A 24,200-nucleotide genomic window follows, 5' to 3' on the forward strand; every position below is an offset into this window, starting at 1 on the left:
TGTATAACTGAAATCCAAACAAAAAATTTGTCAGTCTATAACTGTACCTTATGGTGTTTTACTAATAAACATTAAAAAAAAAGGCTGGCCTGAGTGGAGAGGTGGGTGGGCGGGTGATGGGAGGGAAACTGGAAACATTGGAGGTGGGAAATGTACACTGGTGGAGGGATGGGTGAACAACGATGACTGAAGCCTAATCATGAACAGCTTTGTAAGGGTCTATCTCACATCGATTCAATAAAAATAAACTTTAAGAAGAGAATGGCTTATATTTGGATTTATAGAATTAGATGTGTAGTACATTTTCTGAGGTAAAGTCCAGAGCTCAGCTGAGGCGCTGGGATCATTATAGAATTGGGGAAATGTGATGCTAGACTTGAGTTTGGAAAGAGTCCATGAGGAGTGGATAAGTGGTTCAAATGTGTCCTGCTTTGAGCACCATTCAACATGTCATTACTTAATTTCTTTTGTAAAAATGATTATTTCATTGACTTTAAGGGGAAACTCTGTATGGGCATTTATGAATGGCAAACAAATTTCATTTGCATTAGATATGGAAGTGAGAAAATGCTGCAGGGGACCTGCAGAGGCCTCTCAGGGTACAGAGATGGGGGTGGGGGACAGGCCCAAGGGACCTTCCCTAGTGGCAGTTTGTGATTGACAGGTACAGGTAATTAATGGCCATTAGAAGTTAGGGGGAGTGGTCAGCTCTTTCAGCTCACATTCTGTTTTGAACACGCCCTCCCTTCACATCTTACTGAGTTAGTTTCTTTTCAAGAGAACTGTCTTGCAGGATTGGAGAGGTAGTCCAGAGGGAAGGTCATTTGCCTTGTTGACCAGCCAATCCAGATGTGACCCCGGGCACCGCATATGATCCCGAAGCCCCAGCAGGAGTCGTCCCTGAGTACAGAGCCAGGAGTGAGGCCTGAGCAACAGTGGGTATGTCCCTCCAAAAATGTCCAAGTATAGCAAAAAGAGATGGGGGAAGAGTTAGAGGGGTGGTTCTGATTGCAGTGGGACTCGCTGGAGCATTTGGGAATTTCACACGCACCATTGTAAAGTGGAATTCCTTTTGGGATGCAATATAGCAAAATCAACGGTAAGTTAAAATTTTATTTTGAAATTGATAAAAGAGGCCGGGAGATAGTAGAGCGGGAAGGGCACTTGGGCTATCTGACTTCAATCTCTGGCGTCCCATAGAGGGCCTTGAGCATGGCTGGGAATGATCCCTGCTGTGGTTCCAAAACCAAAGAAGCAAACAAACAAGGAAATGTAATATATCAAAAGCTCGAACAGCTGGTGAGGTGTCTGCTTTGCATACTTCTATCCTGGGTGGATTCCTGGCACCTCCTTTGGATCCATGAGCACCATTAGGGGTGATCCCTGAGCACAGGACAGGAGACAGGGTCCCCAGTCAATGGAGGTCTCATCTCTTAGGCCCCTGGAGCAAGACCATGGGGGCCTGTGCAGGGGACAGATTGCCCAGGCGCTGCCAGCCTTGAGCCTGGGAGTCTGTGCTTGGCCTCCACATCCCTGGACCCAGAGCAGGATGCCCTGGCTGCCTGTCCTCAGTCCCAGCCTTGCGCCCACAGGTGGGACTGCAGGACAAACAGGTGCGTGTCTGTGGCAGCAACAGGACTAGGATCTTGCCCTCCCGCAGTAGGACGTGGCCTCTGACCAGTGTCGGTCTCTGAGAATGAGCAGGAGGAGGAGCAGGTGCTACTGCAGAGCCAGCTCCGGATCGGCTGCAAGGGGAGTGAATCAGGACAAGGTGGATATGGAGAAATGACAGAAGGTGCCGGGGGAGACCCACTGTGAGGGTAGGAGCCCGCCTGCGGTGGTGGGAGGAAGGACAGGCCAGGACGCCACCCACTATAATGTATCAAAATCTAGAAGAGGCTAGAGGGGTTGTGGGGGTGCGGCCTGGCCCTCACTGCACACAGACGGTCCTAGTAGCGGGGAGGCTGTCGGGTCGAGGTAGGGGGAGGCCCATCTCTTAGGTCTTGGGAGAAAGACCCCCTGAGGAATGTGCAGGGGACAGGTTACCACATGTGCTGTTTTCCTTGGGCCTGTGTGTGCGGGGAGTTTGCCAGACTCTGCCGTGTAGGCAGGTTACATTCGGTACCCTGCCAGTTTGTCCAAAGTAAGAATGAGATAATAATATGTCGCACTGCCGCGCGCACTTCCGGGAGCTGGGTTTTATAGTCTCTGGGTCTTGGTCGTTGATGGGATTACACGGCGCCAGGGGGCCAGTTGGTGGTTGTGACCCCTGCCTACTGGAATATGGAGGATCTGGGTGGAGGATGCTCAGCCCTGATCCAAGCAGGCTTGGAGATCTCAGCTCCAGGACCCACATGCCTTTGTTCCTCTTCCGGTACCTTCATGTGTGTGGAGAGTGCTCTCAGCATGGCAGTGGCTGGTTCTGGAGGTCTTCGGCTGCCAGAGCCCTTGTAGGGGCAGGGAGGGAAACTCAACCTGCTCCTCTCCAAGGGGCCCCGGAGAGGACAAGGTAGATATAGTAAAATATATTGTAAAGTGTTTTTTACCCACTGTCATCATTTTTCAGGATTCAGTAATAATTTATGGGGCACATGCTTTGGAAAACACTATGCTAAGTAATAGGAACAAGTAATTAAAAAGCTATGGTGCTTACCCTCAATGATCTCATAGTCTAATAAACCAGGCAAGATAATATATACCATATGATTGCTGTTTTAGTATTCTCCTTCACATAAAAAGTGCATATAATATAAATTTGCAAAAAGTCACCTAGTAAATCAGAATCTTTGAAGCTTGAGTTCACCTTCATTGTTTTTGAAATTTTGAAAAGTAATGAGAACGTGGGGGAAAAATACTTTTTCAAATATAAATTTTTGCTAAGTGGTTTATGATTAGATATTTCAAATCATACATGCAAAGCTGTATGTTGTTTAAACATATTTATGGTGCTCCTTTTCTTCTTTCTATTGAATTAAAAATATTACCTCTGATAATGTCTTTTTCTAAGGATGATCATTAGAAAATGACATTATTTTTAAATTGTGTAGTTAATTCAATGTGCTTGTTTCTACAAGAAGATAAACTACCTAATATTATAAGCTTAGCAGTACATAAACACATCTATTGACAAAATTAATTTTCTGTAAAAAATAAAATGAAGGAGGTGAAAGCTTTAGATATGTGAACAAAAGTAATTTTATCTGGATATTAGCCAACCTATCAGTGTTTTCCCAGATTATTCTCTATACTCTGTTCTATAATTTCAGAAAATTGTTTATTTTAAATGATAGAATGAATAGCTTTTAGTTTAATAAACAGTAAACAGGGCAATATGATATTACTAGAAAGACAAAAATTATATTTGCAGGATTGTTTTATTATAAACATGATGCATGTTTGTTCCACACAAATAACAATTTAAAATATAATTTGGAAAATAACTGACAATAAACCCTTCATTTAAAATTAATTCTGGTTTTAATTCATGATTTAGTATAGTTTTTTTAGTAAAATTAAAATCCACATAGGTTAATATGAAAATATATGAAAACAATATTAGTGGGGATATATTTTTAAATTAAAATTTAAAAAAAACTGCTGGTGTATGGGGCTGGAGTGATAGTACAGTGGGTACGGCATTTGCCTTGCACAAGACTGACAAGGATTCGATCCCCAGCATCCCATATGGTCCCCTGAACACTGCCAGGAGTATTTCCTGAGTGCAGAGCCAGGAGTAATTTCCTGTGTATTGCATGGTGTGACCTAAAAAAGCCTAAATAAATAAATAAATAAAAACTGCTGGTGATATAGTCATTTTAGACAAGGATTAGAGTTGTTGAAAAGATTGAAGGGTTTTGGATTTTGGGGGGGGGGGTTCTTTTTAGCTTTTTGGGTCATACCAGGTGATGCTCAGGGATTATTTCTGCCTCTGCACTCAGGAATTTCACCTGACAGTGCTCAGAGCACCATATAGGCTGCCTGGATTAAAATCCAGGGGGGCATGAGCAAGGCAAATGCCCTATCCACTGTACTTGCTCCTACTGCATTTTTTTTTTAAAAAAACAAACTAGACTTGAAAGATATGTTTGGAATTACATAGGAAAATATTTGAAGGTATTTATATCAAATGACTCAGTTGAATTAGCCCCAAGAATTTTAAGCATAGGAAAATAATTCCCCTAACTGGAAGAATTATACATACAATATCTGTTTTTCAGTTTATACTGTAGTGGGCTGGAGATATGATGCAGAGGGTAAGATGCTTTGAACATGAATGACCTGAATTAAATTCCTGCAAACTACAATATGATGCCTTCAGCACTACCAAGTATGATTCTTGAGCACTATCAGGAGTGATTTCTGAACTCAGAGACAGGAGTGATCCCTAAACATTGTCATGCATGACTCACAAATCAATAAACGATAGGAACCACAACTAGAAAAATTATAATGTTAATTTAAAATTTTCTGTGTACGTTAAGAATCAAAATTGTGAGGATAGGAACAAAACACTTTTAAAGTTCTATGAATAGAATGTAAATTAATCCAATACTGATAGAAAATCACCAAGTCCCAGTGGGGCTACAGCTTACCACTCACTTTCTGGGGTGGAGAGATGAAACCATTGACCACCTGTCACTTAAATGGCTTTCTAGAATGTTCAATGTGTGTGTGTGTGTGTGTGTGTGTGTGTGTGAGAGAGAGAGAGAGAGAGAGAGAGAGAGAGAGAGAGATCTACACTGAGACACCTTCCTATTGTGAAAATTTCTGACTTTTAAGACATGAGCCTGCTATGTGTCTAAAGTCACAACTAAAATATAAACAAACATCCTTAGAAGGGAACTACAGCTATACAGAATGACTATCTCTTAACATTTCCATTCCGTAGTGTAAAATAGTCTTTCTTTTTCTTTAATTAAAAGAATTTTCTAAAACAATATTTTATTTGGCAAGAGTTCTGAAGAGGAAACTATGGATACTTTGTTCTTTAGGTCTCTCAGAAATAAATCAACTGTGAGAGATGAAATTTTGAAGTTCAAAACTAAGCACTGGGAGATAGTACCATGGTTAGCCTAGCATGCTCCCGATCCAGGTTTATTCCTGGTACCACTTAGTACTGAAGCATTTCCAGGTGCAGACCTAGCATTTCCCAGAAGCCCCAGGGTGACCTAGCTATTCCCAGCAGAGCCCAAGCAGCACCACATCCTCAGACACTACCACTGAACCGCTGGCTCAGCTGGCTAAAAATCACGGTGGGATTCCAGGAACTTCTGAACACTTCTTGGAAGGGCATTCACCCCCAACCTATACGTGCACACAAATTACCCTTGCTATTTATTACATGGATTATCCTCATAAACTTTTGTATCTTCATTTCCTCATCTGTTCAGTAAGTAGATCATAATGCTTAAACTAAGTAAGCATACTATCACTGTCACTGTCTTCCCGTTGGTCATCGATTTGCTCAAGCAGGCCCAATACCGTCTCCATTTTGAGACTTGTTGTAACTGAATTTGGCATATTGAATACGTCACAGGTAGCTTGCTAGGCTTTGCCCTGCGGGCGAGATACTCTTGGTAGCTTGCTGGGCTCTCTGAAAGGGGCGGAGGAGTCGAACCCGGCTCATCCAGGCTGACTTCGTGCAAGGCAAATGCCCTACCGCTGTGCTCCAGCCCAAGCATACTATAGTATTTGAATACTACAATATAATTGAAAGGTTTCAAACATTAATGCTATCTACAAAATGCAATATCTACTTTTAATTTCCACTCTTAAAATAATTGAGTACAAAATTATTAATTTTGATGTAGTTTATACTCAGCTGGAATGACAGCACAGGGTAGGGTGTTTGCCTTGCATACAGCCAACCCAGGTTCAATTTCTCTGAGCCCAGCAAGCTACTGAGAGTATCCTGCCAACACAGCAGTGCCTGAAAATCTCCCTGTGGAGTTTTCAATATGCCAAAAACAGTAACAAGTCTCACAATGGAGACGTTACTGGTGTCCACTCCAGCAAATTGATGAACAATGGGAGGATGATACTACAGTAGCTAATACCTCATCCACAACAATTGAGTATCTAGGGTTACAAGAAAAATGCAGACAGTAGGAGAGATAATACAGGGGTTAAATAATTTGCCCTGCCAACCCTGGTTTGATACCCAGTATTATATATTATCCCTTGAGCACTGCCAGGAATGATCTCTAAGCATAGATCCAGGAGAAGCTCTGAGCACCACTGGGCATAGCCCTGAACACCACTGTATGTGGTTTTAAAACCAAATGAATAAAGAGGGTGAGTAGTTGTACTATAAATTAGCAAACTAAGGTGGCTTAAAATGAAGAATTGAGGTGTAATTTTAAATTTACCTCACTGCTATGCAGAAAGGTTTTGAGTAATTAATTCACTGAATTTATAAATGTGGGATGAGCTAAAGATAGATGCTGTGAATACTAAAGGAAATATCTGAGTTAGTTTGGAAATTTTGAATATTCTTTAATTTTATAGAAGAAATGTTACATATTTCTAGAATCAAACTACATTAACAGAGGCTGCATTATGTTGTACTTGAATTCTTAGTTGTAACTATTTAAACATGTGATGGAAATCTAGATTGGAAAGGAATAAGAAAAAACTATTTACAGATGGCATATGTGGAATTCTAAAGGTAAATAAATGGAGAAGTGATACGTGTAACAAAATTGCAACCTAAAAGCTTTCTACTTAGAAATCATTATCTTGGAGGCTGAAGACAAAATACAATGGGTAGGGCACATGCTTTGCACACAGCCTCATTTGATCTCCAGTACCCTACAGGGTTCCCTGAGACCACTAGAGTGATCTCTGAGCACAAAGTAAGACCTTGGCACCAATAGATGTGGCACAAAAACAAAACAAAAACTGTCACTGTCCTCCTGTGGTTCACCGATTTGCTCGAGCGGGCCCAGTAACGTCTCGATTGGAGACTTTGTTGTTACTGCGTTTGGCATATCGAATACATCATGGGTAGCTTGCCAGGCTCTGCCATGCGGGCGAGATACTCTCGGTAGCTTGCCGGGCTCTCCGAGAGGGGCGGAGGAATCGAACTCGGGTCGGCCATGTTGGCTGCGTGCAAGGCAAACGCCCTACCTCTGTGCTATCGCTCATATTGGGTCTAAGAGAGAACTCATTAGGATGAATCCATGATCTACAGGTAGGGAGCCTGGGTTTATATTCAATACCACATAGGATCCAAGCATCAAAGATAGCAACCTCACCTCTGCACCCCACCTTGGCATAGAACCAAGAGTATAACCCATGAATGTCACTGTCTGTGGCCTTATAACAAAACAAAATTATATTTATGCATTAGTAATTATAATGCTATACTATGCCTAAATAAATATGAAAATATGTGAAATTTCTATGATGAAAATTTTAACTTCTATTCTCAGAAAAAGAAAAAAACCTTAAAAATCAGAGGCAATATTAACAAACACAATGCAAATAAAAAAAATGCTTGTTTGTATAGAGCTTCAGTTAAGATAGTGAAAACATTTTTCTTTCCAGCGACTTCTATAAGAAATATCCCATAAAGCTTTATAGTGATCCTTGAGATAAATCTGGTGTTCTGACAGACAAATTAACTTGTCCAAAATGGTTAACAGGGAAGAATGCTATCTACTAATTTGTATCCCAAACACTCTCTTAATCCACCATTTCAAAGTTATAATTTTATGTAAAATTTTCTAATAGAATAAGTGTCCTTTTATAAGTTTGGTGGAGATGGTATATCATTAAATAAAATGGACAAGTTTTAGACCAAGAAATCAGGTATTCAGGTTTGCTCTAGGCCCATGCATACAGGAATCCATGGAATATAGAAGTACACTTCTGGGGGCTGGAGAGATAGCACAGCGGGTAGGGCGTTTGCCTTGCATGCGGCTGACCTTGGTTCGATTCCTAGCAACCCATATTTTCCCCTAAGCACCGCCAGGAGTAATTCCTGAGTGCAAAGCCAGGAGTAACCCCTGTGCATCGCCAGGTGTGACCCAAAAAGCAAAAAAAAAAAAAAAAAGTACACTTCTGATACTAGAAGGTGCATCCTATAGAAGTGAGTACTCTTAAAAGCATCTTTCATGGTTTGTCATAAAAGACATCAACACAGCTCTTAAGAATTTTTGAGGCATAAAGTTTCCAACATAGCCAGGTGTACATAATCCACAAGTATATGGTTTGACTCCAAAGGATAGAGACAAGTAATTATACTCTCTTTTCCCTAACCACATTTGTATGCATCCTTGACACCATTTGTCTGTTTCTTTTATATTATAACAACATTAAAACAGCCTTAAAACTAATTTTTTGCAGTTTTTAAAAAATGCTTCATCACTTAATTTTCCTAAGTACATTTTAATTCAAGTCAGAAAGAATTAGTATTTACAATCCTGCCTGCAGAGCATTAGTTAGACTAAATATATCTTCAGGTGAGATTGGTTATGAATTGAAATTCACATCTTTATGTTTGATGTCAGAAGGTTTGGAGAGAAGGGTGAGTTAAATACTTTTTCCACTGTGTTTATGAAAGAAGAAAACTGTCAATAAATACTTTAAAATAAATCCGTTTTCTCAAATTTTAGTTTGAGGAAATTGGAACATGAATATTTATTGACAGTAGAGATAGAGCAGCTTGCCTAGATTCAAGATAAATATGTCTTTTGGAATTCAAATTAAGAAGTATTAATATTGTTCTAACTTTTAAATTGAATAATAATACTAGCAAATTAACTATCTGTATCATATGAACAGAATCACGCAATCTGTGCATGTTCTCATCTCTTTTGTGTCTAAATAACAAAAATAAAATATTATTTTATTTGTATTTATCAAAGGTGTTTAGTACATGCCTGCCCTGAATAATGATTTTTTGAACGAGCTGAAAATCTGGGATCTGTCAGTGCCTAATGCTCACATATCTGGATATGTGTTTAAACATAAATTCTTTTAACAATCTTAATTTATAAAAAGGAGAGAAGATTAGGTAAAAGTCATCTATTTATTGTATTGTCTCAAAAAAACCCAGAAAACATCAAATTGCCTGCTAACATTGAAATCTACATTTGTGTGAGGAAAATTGATGATAAATAATTGACCATTGCTGTCTAACATTTGTCTAGAAACATGAACAAATTGTTCAGCATTTGTTATTACAGTGAAGGCCTTGAGCATTATGCTTGGGGAGTCTCATATTTTATTGTACCTCTTTCTAATATAAGAAATTATTGGTAGAATAGACATATTTTGCAGTCTTTCTTTTTCTACATAATAATCTTTTTGCCAACCCTCATACTAGCTTCAGTTCATGACACTTAGTGAAGTCCTTTGACAGATGGTTTGATTTTGTTGATCCTGATGTTGTTTGTGATAATTATCATTCAAAACAATTAAAGCAATATTAACTATACATATGAATTATAAACAGGTACTCACTCATTCAATAGCTCATTAAGCATACCATCCTCTAGGCATAGAGCTCAATAAAAGATAAAAGGAATACTTTATTGAGAAAAATGGGCTAATTATTGACTTATTAGTGCATGAATTATATCAACAATTTTCTTTTAGTTTTGTTTTTTATTGTAGCACTTTTCATTTGGACAAATAATATAAAGGGATTCATTAATTCTCCATCTGGGTCAAGGATAATATTATTCTTACCCTTGTTATATCATTAATAGGCTAAGAAAACCTTAGGTATGTTATATAATCATTATGGGTCTCAGTTCAGTCGTCTGAAAACACTGCAACAGTAATATTAGTGTTGTCTAAGGTGCTATAAGAATAGAATGAGTAAATTCACATAAAGTGCGTAGATTTGTGTGGCAATGGTATTAACATTTTAGGTAATTTTTTCTTGACAAAATACTCTTTATGTGTTTCCATATCATATTACAAAAAGAATACTTGCATTTACTCTAATCTATTAATTAATTACATGGAATTTGACAGTTTGCTTAGAACTTAGCATACATTATTTTACTTTATCCATGCATACTGGGAGGCTCCATTATCTTTATTTTGAATTGAACTGAGACATGGAGAAGTTAATCACTGAACAAATACTCGTAACATGATTGTATGATTGAAAAATCTATATTAAGATAAGGATGTGCATACTGAATCATAGTAATTTTTACAATAAAGTTCTAGAAAATACTCTGGGGAAAATAGAAAAATGACTAATTATTATATAGAAGAACTATACATGTAAAAGTCATTTAAGATCACATAACAGAGGGATTAGGTTTTCCTTCACTAAGGATTAAATGACCTCTTGGGTCTTGGTTTTCTTTTCTGTTTCTTTTTAATAGAGTACCCCAAGTAATGTCAGTAGAGGAACATTTTCATCAGCCTACAGACTAAATAAATAACTTCATTAAGTGGTCAGTGGAAGTATTTGATATTTTATAAGTAAATCAAGATATCCTAATTAGAAAATGAGTAGTTTTTAGTAAATTCTACCTGAAACAAAAACCCAATGATATAAATGATTTTGTTTCTAAGTGTTACAGCTTCATATTTGAATGTCACAACCTCCCATCAATGGTTGATCATTCATTTATCTTTTATCAGCACTTTCATGCACATGTAATCATAACTAAAAACATAATATATAATTTAAAAAACTCAATTTAAAGAATTAAGAATATAATAATTAAAATAGAATATAATAATTAAAATATAAGAGTTCAATGTGTCTTTTTCTAATAGCAAAGTATCAAAACCATAGCAGGATTTTCAAGATTCCCGATCATATGTTCATATCTACCTGTTCAAACTCACTTTTCTTAATTATATATATATTCCATGTCTCACTTGCCAATACCAAATCATGCTCATTATTCAGTTCCTGAAAACTGTGTTTAACTTATTACAGTCTAACTCAGTGCATTGTCCATACAACTTCTACAAAATAAGTAATATTATCTGTCTCCTCTACAGTTTGCCTCAGTAGAGTAAACAATGCTTAGAAGCATTTCCATAAAAACTGGAACTCTCTGCTAAAGAGAATTTATATTGATATTTTAAATGCAGAAGGTAATTTCTATTTATCACAAAATTTGGGTATATAAGTTAAAATATCATCTTTGGATATTAGTTTATTTTAGAGATAATTCATACTCTGATGTTTCAAGTGACAATTTTTAAAATGGTCCTCATTGTGGCTTCAGTATCTGGATGCCTTTAAAATGTATATACTAAAATCTAATCTTTAATGATATAATGAGGTCACAAAGACGGTATACATCTCAACATATTAGTACCCTTACAGAAAGAGAGCACAGAGCATGCACTTTCGCTCTTTAAATCATGTGAAGACAAGAGAGACTGAAGTCTGCAATCCAGAAAGGTGCTCTCATTTGATCTCTGCTTTACAGCTCTAGAGCTGTGACATGTTTAATTATGTTGTTTATGAGATACCCAGTATTTAGTATTTTCTGTAGGGACCTGAATACGATAATTCTAGAATACCAAGAAAACCCCTGAAATCTCAGAAAACTTTCCATCTTGATTTTGGTTTTCTTTCATGCCAGAGATGGGTTTCTGAAGTGACTCTATCTCAAACAGTGAGACTGTATGTAATTAAATATCTTTTTATTTATTTTCTCTACACACATTCTCTAATTAATGGAATTGTTTTTGTTCTGTACTTCGAGGTGGGATGACATGTGATTCAGGGTAGTATCTAAAACAAGTCTAGTAGGTTGTACTGCTGTCCTGTAATGTGCTAACAATATTTTATTGAGAAAATTAATATCAATTTGTTTTAAATTGTTTCATTAAACAAAGTATAAAGATAATACAGAGCATACAAGTGGTACAATATGGAAAGTATCATGCTAAGCGAAATGAGTCAGAAAGAGAGGGATAGACATAGAAAAATTGCATTCATCTGGGGGATATAAAGCAACAAAATATGAGATCAATACCTAAGAATAGCTGAGATCAACACCAGGAGGATTACTCCATAGCTTAGAGGCCAGCCGGATATTCTAGGGGAAAGGGCAGTTCAGATAGAGAAGGGAACACCAAAAGGGTGTTTGGAGGATCCTCCCAGGAGGGGAAATGCATGTTGAAAGTAGACTATGGACTGAACATGATTGCCACTCAATGCCTCTTTTGCAGACCACAACACCCAAAAGGAGAGAGAGAACAAAGGGGAATGCCCTGCCACAGAGGCAGGGTGGGAGGGGGGTTGGGGGGAAATGGGCACTGGTGGAGGGATGGGTATTTGATCATTGTATGACCGAAACTCAAGCACAAAGATTTGTAAATCTACAACTGTACCTCATGATGCTTCATTAATAATAATAAAAAAAAAAGATAATACAGAGCAAAGATAGTGCAGAAGCTAACATACTTGCCTAATATATGGTTATGGCCATGATAATGGGGTAAGTCCCTGCACTGCATGTGGTACCCTGAACATTGACACGTATGGCTTACAACCACTATTAGGTGTGCCTTCCCAACAACAAAAAACAAGTATCAAAATTTTGTGGAGTCAGAGATATATTATAGAAGATAAGACACTTGTTTTGCATAGAGCTGACCGGTCTCTTGCACCCTTCAGGACAGTCAGGAGTTATCTCTGAGCACAGATCTAGATAAAAGCTCTGAATACCATCATGTGTTGCCAAACACCACCACCAAAAAATCATGTCTCAATACACTTACTTATCTGAGAGCCAGGATAATAAGGCATCTATTATTTATGATTAAGATAGATTTATTTATCATGAACCAGAGGAAGAAACATTCTGAAAAAAATAAACCTTTATCAGATAGTGATTAATGCAAGTATACTTCAGAATTATAAATAAACTGGAACTGAATATTTCTATTTTTCTTAAGAAATATCACGGTATCACGGTATTACAGTCCTCCCATTGTTCATTGATTTGCTCCATCGTGAGACTTGTTGTTACTGTGTTTGGCATATTGAATATCGAATACGTCACGGGGAGCTTGCCAGGCTCTGCTGTGAGGGCGAGATACTCTCGGTAGCTTGCCAGGCTCTCCGAGAGGGGCAGAGGAATCGAACTCCGGTCAGCCATGTTGGCTGTGTGCAAGGCCCTACTGCTGTGCTATCACTCCAGCCTTAAGAAATATATGAACAACATTAGTCTTTTAGTATAATTTTGGAAAATAATTAATCAAGTGACTAAAATTCTTAATATTAAATATATTTTGGTTTGAGAGCCACACCCTGTAGGACTCAGAACTTATTCCTGGTTTTGTGCTTAGGGATCACTCCTGGTAGGGCTGAGGGAACCACATTGTGTCCAGAGATTGGACCCAGGTTGGTTATGTGTGGGTCAAACACCCTTCTCATTGGGCTATCTCTCCAGCCCCAATTCTTTTTTTTTCTTTAATTTTTATTAGTGAAACACCATGAGATACAATTGTAGACTAACAATTGTTTGGGTTTTAATTATACAATGATCTAGTACCCATCCCTCCAACAGTGCCCATTTTCACCACCACTGATCCCAGTATCCCTCCTACCCCCCATCCCCTTCATCCCACCATGCCTCTGTGGCAGAGCATTCCATTTTGCTCTCTCTCTCCTTTTGGGTGCTGTGGTTTGCATGAGTGGCAATCATGTTCGGTCTATAGTCTACTTTCAGCATGCATGTCCCATCCTGGGAGTATTCTCCTAACACCTTTATTTGGTGCTCCATTCTCTATCTGAGCTTCCTTTTCCCCTAGCATGTGTGGCTGGCCTCCAAGTCACGGAGTGAACCTCCTGGTACTTATCTTGGCTATTCTTTGGTGTTAGTCTCCTATTTTGTTACTTTATGTTCCCCAGATGAATGCAATCGTTCTATGTCTGTCCCTCTCTATCTGATTTATTTTGCCTAGCATGATACTTTCCATATAGTAACACTTATATGTAAATCTCACGACTTCATATTTTCTTAACAGCTACATAGTACTCCATTGTGTAGATGTACCAAAGTTTCTTTAACCAGTCGTCTGCTCTCTCAGCCCCAATTCTTAATAATTTGTGACTATAGAGAATATTTTTATCTTTTTATAAAATTATAAGGTATTTGTTATTCTTGTTTAAAAAACTGGGAATTTACAGATAGAAATTTGCAAGATGACAAAAATTTACCTACATTTATCACACATTTCTTAATTACCCTGAAGCCTGGCTGATCATTTTCTTTCCCCTTGATCTATGTTCTCAGAGACTAAAATAAAAGGCCTTCATCAGAAAAATTCTAAATCCTAGGTTTCATGATAGGTTTGACCATAGTGAGTCCTGGCAGAAGGTAAGAGGGAGATTGGAGAATTAATTTTAAACATTGATTATTCCAGTTCTGTCCCTGTTGGGCTACTGAAGTTTAGCAACACTGCTTTTGAGAAGAGATTTTGTTCTTGACAGATGATCTCTTTTTGTAGTAATTTTTGTCTTTATAGTGAATACTATGCTTGGCTTCCAAAACAAGTAATATACCAACTTTATTCTTTCAGGATCAGAGATCTCATGAAGATTCTTGTATTGTAAATTTATAAATATGATACATTCACAGATGTGCTTTGTAAATAATTCTTTTGTTTAATTCTATTTGTACTATGCTTAAGTATGATCATTGGGTATTCTGGCACCCTCAATAATACATATTCTTATTTACCTGAATGACAATACTGGAGAGAATACATTGTGACTTTCCAGTGTAACCGTGTCATCAACCAAGGCAACGTTCTTATCAGGCATTGCTTTCTACTAAAATGTGAAATTATAATCTGTGAGTTTCTAGGACATAATTAAAGGAATAATATCAAATTAATTCTCTTATTCACTGTGGCTGACATTTTATTCCACAGATATCATTCACTTTTTTTACTTTAATATCTCTTACATAAAATGGATGATTTATATAAATATAACTTATAAAATGTGTTTAAATACACAATAACTGGTAATTCATACAAATAATAGCCCAGAAAACAAAGTGAAGCATGGAAATAAAGTGTCATATTCCCACTTTCCTGTGGACAATACACTTTCTCAAAAATACAAGTGTACATTTTTTTTTTAGCTGTGATTCTTCCTTTTATTTTTACCTTATCGTCTTCCAGCTTTGATGAGCAAGAGTTAGTGGTATCATCCAAAAGAACAAAAGCGACCCAGTGCTAGCACAGATGTGGCGAGAAAGGGATCCTCCTTCACTGTTGGTGGAAATGGCGACTGATTCAGCCCTTTAGGAAAACAGTATGGACGATTCTCGAAAAATTAGAAATTGAGCTCCCATTTGACCCAGCAATACCACTCTTGGGAATATATCCCAGAGTGCAAAAAAGTATAGTCAAAGTGACATCTGTGCTTGTTTGTTCATTGCAGCACTGTTTACAAAAGCCAGAATCTGGAAAAAAACCTGAGTGCCTGAGAACAGATGACTGGTTAAAGAAACTTTGGTACATCTACACAATGGAGTACTATGTAGCTGTTAGAAAAGATGGAGTCATGAAATTTACATACAAGTGGTACTACATGGAAGGTATCATGCTAAGCGAAATGATTCAAAAAGAGAGGTAAAGATGTAGAAAGATTGCATTCATCTGGGGAACAAAAAGTAAGAAAATAGGAGACTATCCCCCAAGAATAGCTAAGTACCAGGAGGTTTACTCCATGGCTTGGAGGCCAGCCACACATGCTAGGGGAAAAAGCCCCTCAGATACAGAAGGGAGCAAAAAATAAAGGGTGTTGGGAGGATCCTCCTAGGATGGGAGAAGCATGCTGAAAGTAGACTATTGACCAAACATGATTGCCACTCAATGCCTCTTTTGCAAACCTCAGCACCCAAAAGGAGAGAGAGAGAACAAAAGGGAATGCCCTGCCACAGAGCCAGAGTGGGAAAGGGGGTTTGGGGGTGGGAGGGATACTGGGATCCATGCTGGTGGTAATGGGCACTGGTGGAGGGATGGTTACTTGGTCATTGTAACCATCAATTTCGATTGATAATTGAAACTCAAGCACAAAAATTTATAAGTCTACAACTGCACCTCATGTGTTTCACTAATAAAAATTTTAAAAAACAGTGGTATCTTCAAGTAAAAGGAAGTTCAAAGACTACAAAGCCAAAAATTCCTCTCAGCAAAATAAAGCCATTGCTAAATGTGCTAAATGTTATTTCTTATATTTACAATATTTTGTCACCAAATTAAAATTTGCTTGCTTCATTTATGTGGAACAAAAGAGATGGTTATTCATGCCACAGTAACAATAAAATACAAAAAACAACAAACAAAAAAAACACAAAAAACACCCATTATAACTATCTGCATTAACGACCTTTTGTTTCTTTGATTTTATTCTTGTCAAAATATATATCTCAGAAAGAAGTGTGATATATGTTTGATGGGGAACAAAATGGACGTGAGCCAAATATGGAAAACATTCTTTTATAATCTGAAAACAGGCCATGGTTTCTAATATCTCATATCTCAAATATAATTGGTATATGTGGACATAGACATTGGCTTAAAGCAACTCCTTTGGATCTTCCAAGCAATATATACTATATTCATTAATAGAGGAAAAATAGAGAAATTAAATTACTATTTAAGGGAAACTATATCATTTAATACCAGGTAAATGTCTGATTATTTAGTAGTAGTGGATGCAGTATTAAAGTCACCTTAACAACACTGTTTTCTATTAATAGAATGATTTCCCATGTTGAGATATTTGAGGCATCCAGATAAAAATAGATATGTATTAATTCAAATTAAATTCGAGTAATCTAAGTTTGGGATTAAAGATTAGCACTTTAATTCGCCCTCTCCTCTCTGGAAAGAAAGATGGCGGCCACATGGGAGCCTTGTGGACAGCAGGCATGAGCCGGGGGAGCGGGGGCGACTAAAACCTCATGGGAAGGGGGGCGTTCCGGTCCGTCCTTCACGCCCTACCGAGGCCACCAGTTGCCCCCCACGAGCGGCTCTCCAGCACGGCCACAGCCCCAGAAGCACAAGGACTTAATGCAGAACCCAGCAGCTTGGAGCAGAAAAGTGAAAGGACTATGCGTTAATCCAGGCCATCATGTCTGCCTGGAGGGGAAAGGGTGTTGGTCCCTTCCACCCTCCTCCCTCTGGAAAGAAAGGTGGCGGCCACATGGGAGCCTTGTGGACAGCAGGTATGAGTCAGGGGTGTGGGGGCGACTAAAACCTCATGGGAAGGGGGGCGTTCCGGTCCGTCCTTCACGCCCTACCGAGGCCACCAGTTGTCCCCCACGAGCGGCTCTCCAGCACGGCCACAGCCCCAGAAACACAAGGATTTAATGCAGAACCCAACAGCTTGGAGCAGAAAAGTGAACGGACTATGCGTTAATCCAGGCCATCAAATCTGCTGGAGGGGAAAGGGTGTTGCCCCATTCGCCCTCTCCTCTCTGGAAAGAAAGATGGCGGCCACATGGGAGCCTTGTGGACAGCAGGCATGAGCCGGGGGAGCAGGGGCGACTAAAACCTCATGGGAAGGGGGGCGTTCCGGTCCGTCCTTCACACCCTACCGAGGCCACCGGTTGCCCCCCATGAGTGGCTCTCCAGCACGGCCACAGCCCCAGAAGCACAAGGACTTAATGCAGAACCCAGCAGCTTGGAGCAGAAAAGTGAACGGACTATGCGTTAATCCAGGCCATCAAGTCTGCCAGAGGGGAAAGGGTGTTGCCCCATTCGCCCTCTCTTCTCTGGAAAGAAGGATGGCGGCCGCATGGGAGCCTTGTGGACAGCAGGTATGAGCTGGGGGTGTGGGGGCGACTAAAACCTCATGGGAAGGGGGGCGTTCTGGTCCGTCCTTCACGCCCTACCGAGGTCACCAGTTGCCCCCCACGAACGGCTCTCCAGCACGGCCACAGCCCCAGAAGCACAAGGACTTAATGCAGAACCCAACAGCTTGGAGCAGAAAAGTGAACGGACTATGCGTTAATCCAGGCCATCAAATCTGCTGGAGGGGAAAGGGTGTTGGTCCCTTCCGCCCTCCTCCCTCTAGAAAGAAAGGTGGCGGCCACATGGGAGCCTTGTGGACAGCAGGTATGAGCCGGGGGTGTGGGGGCGACTAAAACCTCATGGGAAGGGGGGCGTTCCGGTCCGTCCTTCACGCCCTACCGAGGTCACCAGTTGCCCCCCGTGAGCGGCTCTCCAGCACGGCCACAGCCCCAGAAACACAGGGACTTAATGCAGAACCCAGCAGCTTGGAGCAGAAAAGTGAAAGGACTATGCGTTAATCCAGGCCATCATGTCTGTCCGGAGGGGAAAGGGTGTTGCCCCAGTCGCCTTCTCCTCTCTGGAAAGAAAGATGGCGGCCGCATGGGAGCCTTGTGGACAGCAGGTATGAGCCGGGGTAGTGGGGGCGACTAAAACCTCATGGGAAGGGGGCGTTTCGGTCCGCCCTTCACGCCCCCTTCCCGCCCTACCGAGGCCACCAGTTGCCCCCCACTAGCGGCTCTCCAGCACGGCCACGACTCCAGAGCACAGAAACCAATTTCTTAACTATCTGACTTTCAGTATAAATACTTCCAGGGTCAATAAGTAAAATAGCAGAAATCCAAAACCAACATTTAATTCTTGAACCCAGCTGTAGAAAGCAAATCACGTCACAATGCTTTTTCAGCATGTCTGATTTGGGGGGGGGGTAAACTCTAAATAATAGTGGTGAATCTTTTATTGAAACAATGAATCTAATCAAAGCAGATAGAGTGTTAACTAGAATTCATCTGCCCCACAGGGACTGGGAGGGGTGGGGGGTGGGGTTTTATTGGGGTTCTTCATGGTAAAAAAAAAAGTATTGGTAAAGGGAAATGTGTTTGATATTTGCATGACTGAGACCTAAACCTGAAAGCTTTGTAACCTTTCCCAAGGTGATTCAATAAATTAAAAAAAAAAAAAAGATTAGCACTTTATTTAACTTATGTTGCTTTTTTAAAAATCTAGCCCCTGGATAAAATGCCTTCCAAAATTCAAAATTAAGGTTTCCCCTTGTAATATTTTACACTTGCAAATATGAAGATTTTTTCTTTTTCCTTCTCTTTTTTCCCCTCTTCATACAGCAATGCATATATATTGTAATATACATAATTTTAAAATAATACTCTTCTTAGTAGTATTTAATAAATAATAAAAAACTAAAATTAAAGGTATAAAAGAGCACCAGTGTTGGATATTAACCTTAAGTGTTTTAGGCTTTATCAGTTGGTTGCCCCTTTACCTCTCTCCAGAAAAACTTACAGTGCTCTTGCGAGTCCCCTTACTCCCCTGAGTTTATCTTTGACCTTTCCTTTGTGCTTTAATTCTCATTGCTACATTCTCCAAGTCAGTCTTGGTTACTTATAAGTCAAAATTCTGGTAATTCTTCAATTTGTACTGAGTAATTTGCTTTTCTATTTCCCCTGTAGGTAGCATTTTCATATTTTACTATAAAGTAATGTTCTTTGCTTAAACAAGAAAGGTCATAAATGCTACGCTCCTAAAATTTGTCAGTTTATTGACTCTGAAATATATCTACTCCTGAGCATCCGTCATTATTAATTACTTGACTCAGGTTTTGGTTGCTGTAGTTCCTAACACCCCAAAAGGAAGTCACTCCAGGGAACTGAGATGGACCTGGAACAGTCTAGAAAACATAAAAACATGGTCTTGATGCAAGCTGTTATGATTTAAGAGACAGAATCCCCATGGGGAAGGAATAGCTAAATGAACCTGAAGACTTAGTCTGGGATTTATGGTAGAAACTCAGCAGCCTTGCTCTTGGAGCCCAGAGAACTAAGTTTTGTAATCTATATATCTTACTGTGTTTATCCAAATAACTGCAAGTATTAATAAGGAGTGAACTTAATTGTTTAATATGTACAATTAAAGGGAAAGAGAAAAGCAATATAGATGTCTCTGGGAGATAGAATGTCTTTGCTTCACATCCTTGAGTTAACTCAATATCCTTGAGTTAATCCCTCCAAGGGAATTGCCTCCATCAAAAAGCCTTACCCTGTAAATAATTAATCACACCTATATGCGGTCCTATATGCTGAACCCCCTCAGATGTTCTATAAATATGGTAACTGCTTTGAATGAGCCATTTTGGTCATCAGTCTATGGTCTCTCATCTCTTTGTTCCTCTGCTGGGGAGGTCTGGGGAGGCAGCTCTTGGCCAACAAATGCACGGGTCCTGCACCAACCCCTTAACTCACACTTCAGATGCAGTTTCATCTTCACCGGTTGAATAAGATTCAAAATTCATATTAAAGAGTCCATGAGAATACTTAATCTGAAAATGTTAGGTTTCAAAATGTATGCAGAAAGAGATTCTGAAGTATAAAGTGCAAGAATTAGCTTTAAACGAATCAATTTTTACTTAATACAAGGAGGCATGACTCATATCAACTTGAGTAATGGCAAGAAAATAGAATACTGCAGGAAGTTACAAAGAAATTCCCCTTTGATACAAATGATATAGACGCCATCTATAGATGAAAATTAACAAGAAAACTCAAATTAACAAGTCACATAGGGTTAAGGAATAGCTTGATGACCTCAAAAGTTAATTTTAATGTAAATGATAGATAAAATCAAGATAGGGTGGGGACAAGGATTAGCTTCTGTAAACATGACAGAAAAAAATATATTGTTAAGTATTTCAACTGTCTATAAGTATTTCAATCTTTTCAAATATATATTTTAAATGACTAATAACCATATGTGAATCCTTGATCAAATTGTCTATCTTTTAAATATAATTCATAGCACAAAGTATGAGTTTTAGGTATTTGACCCATGACAGTTCTGCTTGTGCCATTACTTTATCACTAATCTAATATTATTCATTCATCAATCAATAAAACAAATTACAAAAACAATTTACTTTGTCAGAGGTCAAACTATTGACACCGTGCCACAAAGACATAGACAATATCTCATTCTAGTGCTACATATTCAGGATTTATTTCTGAGATCATGAGATTCTTAGGTTTGCTTGTTTTGTCTCATAAGACAAATGAGACAAATAAATATATCATGATCATCCTGTTGTTCGTCAATTGCCTCAAGCAGGCACCAGTAACGTCTCCTTCGTCCTAGCCCTGAGATTTTTAAAAGTGCCATATTCAAGGCTCTTTCAGGGTTAGGAGAATGAGACCCATAATTGTTACTGGTATTTGGCATATTGGGTACGCCACAGGGAGTTTGCCAGACTCTACTGAATCTATATATATATAGACCTACCCTAAAATATATAAGATATTTCCTGATAAGATATTTATTTTGAAAACAGTAAAGGAAATATTTTATCATGACATATTTGATAATTTGAATAATTATAAATTGTGAAAATTTATTAATTTCACTTACAGTTTTAAAAAGCATAGGTCATATTAAAGAAAATAAATTAAAAAATTTAGATATATCAAAGGGAATATTCTGGAACTAATTAATTATCTTATTTATATATTTATTTGGGGGGGCACAGCTGGTGGTGCTTAGGGGTTACTACTGATTTTGTACTCTGGAATACACTCCTCGATATGCTATATGGGTTGCCAGGGATAGAACCTTGATTAGCTGTGTGCGAGGCAAACGCCTTACATCTTATACTTTCACTCCAGCCCCAGAATAGTCTTATTTTAGATATTTTAAAAATTATTTAGTGTGCATGTGAGTGTGTGTAGTCATATTTTTGAAACAACAAATAGAGTGATTCTCTTGCAGTCCAATCATATAACTCTAGACAGTTTTTAGGAATGAATGATAATAACTAACAGATGCTTTCAAATAGCAGTTTTAGTTACCTTGAATCGTATCCATGTAGAATCCAGTCTTCTGACTAAATTATCGATGGTATAAACTATCTACTTGGTCATAAACCATTCTTCTGGTCCATGAATTTCTGAATATAAATCATAGAATAACATGTTAAAATGTTTGCATTTGCTATGTATTTGTAACCCTCTGGAACACTGAAACTTTACTATACATAATGGATTAATATGAAATTTTAGAATATTTTATTTTTAAAATTATTAGCTGAATTTAGATATTAAAGCTGACATATACATTGTTAATACTGACTTTTTTAGTTTACATAATGATACAAGTATCTGAAGCTCAAGAAGACTAGATTCTAGTTAACAGGTATAATTAGTTAGCAAATTATAATATATGTGCATAATAGAGACAATTATAAACATTTTGGGAAAACTTATAGAACTATCACCAAGAGCAGATATAAATTTCTAAATTCTTAGTAGAAATCACTGGCACAAATGCTAAATTTAGAGCTCAAATATTCAATCATTCTTAATAATATAATTCATTTGAGGCTTGATAATTGTTTATTAATCACACAAAATGCAACAAATAAACCCATGAAACTTGGGCAGAGATTGTTTCAAATAGTCAGGCACATGTCTTGGATCTGTCAATGTCCCAGGTTTTGATGTCAAGCACAACAGGTCCCCTGGAATCCTTGCAGGGTGGTTTCACAATACATATATATATATATATATATATATATATATTTGGGAACATTATACTTAAAGTTATACATTTTTTAATTAATGTTTTAGGTAAGAGTAGCTAAAAGCATGCTATATTTCTTAATACAAAAGTTGACTTTGATCTTAGCAATTTTGGAGAAGGATGCCTCTCAATATAGGAGAGGCTATTCCCAATCAATTGTGGTCAATTGGGTGGGCTACTGAATGTAAAGACATGAAAATTGTGTGGTTCTTGGTCATTTCTGTGCCTGAAATTACCCTGGTGAGCCCATCATAGCTTAGGGACTCGAGAGTTGTAACCTATTATTGCTTCAGGGGATCACATAGTGCCAGGGATAGAGTAAGGGTTGATTGCATGAAAAATTTCTGCCTTAATTCATGTAAAATATCCCTAGCCCCAGCATGTGGATGTGTGTCTATGTATGAGTGACAAGCTATTTTATATATGTGATTTCCATTAAAATCCAAGAGAATATATTTTAAGGATGAAAAAATTCATAGCATTTAAAAGTAGCACTGTAGCACTATCCTCCATTGTTCATTGATTTGCTTGAGCGGGCACCAGTAACATCTCACAACAAATTATGAGACTTGTTGTTACTGTTTTTGGCATATAGAATATGTCACGGGTAGCTTGCCAGGCTTTGTCGTGCGGGCAAGATACTCTCGGTAGCTGGCAGGACTCTCCGAGAGGGGTGGAGGAATTGAACCTGAGTAGGCCGTGTGCAAAGCAAATGCCCTACTCCCTGTGCTATTGCTCCAGCCCAACACCTAAAAACAAAAAGAGAGGATAACCAAGAGAAATTTGGAGATTATAATAGTAGAGGCAATAGACTATTTTTAATTTTTATAGAATACTAAGGGCTGGAGCGATAGCACAGCGGGTAGGGCATTCGCCTTACAAGCGGCCAACATGGCCGACCCGAGTTCGATTCCTCCGCCCCTCTCGGAGAGCCCGGCAAGCTACCGAGAGTATTCGATATGCCAGACACAGTAACAACAAAGTCTCCAATGGAGACGTTACTGGGCCCACTCGAGCAAATCGACGATCAACGGGAGGGCCTTTACCTTTACCTTTACCTTTACTAAGACATGGAAAATTAGCTCTGTTAATAAGCAAGGATCTAATAAATGACATAATTGAAATTTTAATACATGCAAAATTATAAAATATTTTCAAGTACTTTGAAATTAAATTTTTTTGTTGAAAAGGTATTTATACATTTTCTTATATTTCAAAAATAAGTGAGGTAGAATGATTTCTTATACGTGAATAAAAATTCTTAAAAACAGTCTTAGAAAGTGTCTTAGTGAGAATTCTTGAAATAACCACATCTTGAAATATTTACTTCCAAATAATTGTATTTCTTCTTTTATTAACTTCTCAACCTTTAAATTTTGTTGGAGCATAATTCAGCCTATAGCTGTCATCATTTATTTATATTACACTAAATGCTTGCAATGTAAATATAAGTAAAGTTGTGTATAATTAATAAAATAACTTTTGTTAAAGAACTATAAAAGTGAAAAATTAAACTTTGTTTGGTTCATTACTATTTCACTAAAAATAGATTTAGAATTCATCAAAATCATGATCTCAATAATGAAGGAATCCAGTTTTCAAAAAGAAGATTGCTCTGAACCTATTCTATAAAATTCTGATCAATTGTT

Source organism: Sorex fumeus, unplaced genomic scaffold (genome assembly GCF_029834395.1).
Source record: "Sorex fumeus unplaced genomic scaffold, SorFum_2.1 ptg000034l, whole genome shotgun sequence".
In the NCBI taxonomy this organism is placed as follows: domain Eukaryota; kingdom Metazoa; phylum Chordata; class Mammalia; order Eulipotyphla; family Soricidae; genus Sorex; species Sorex fumeus.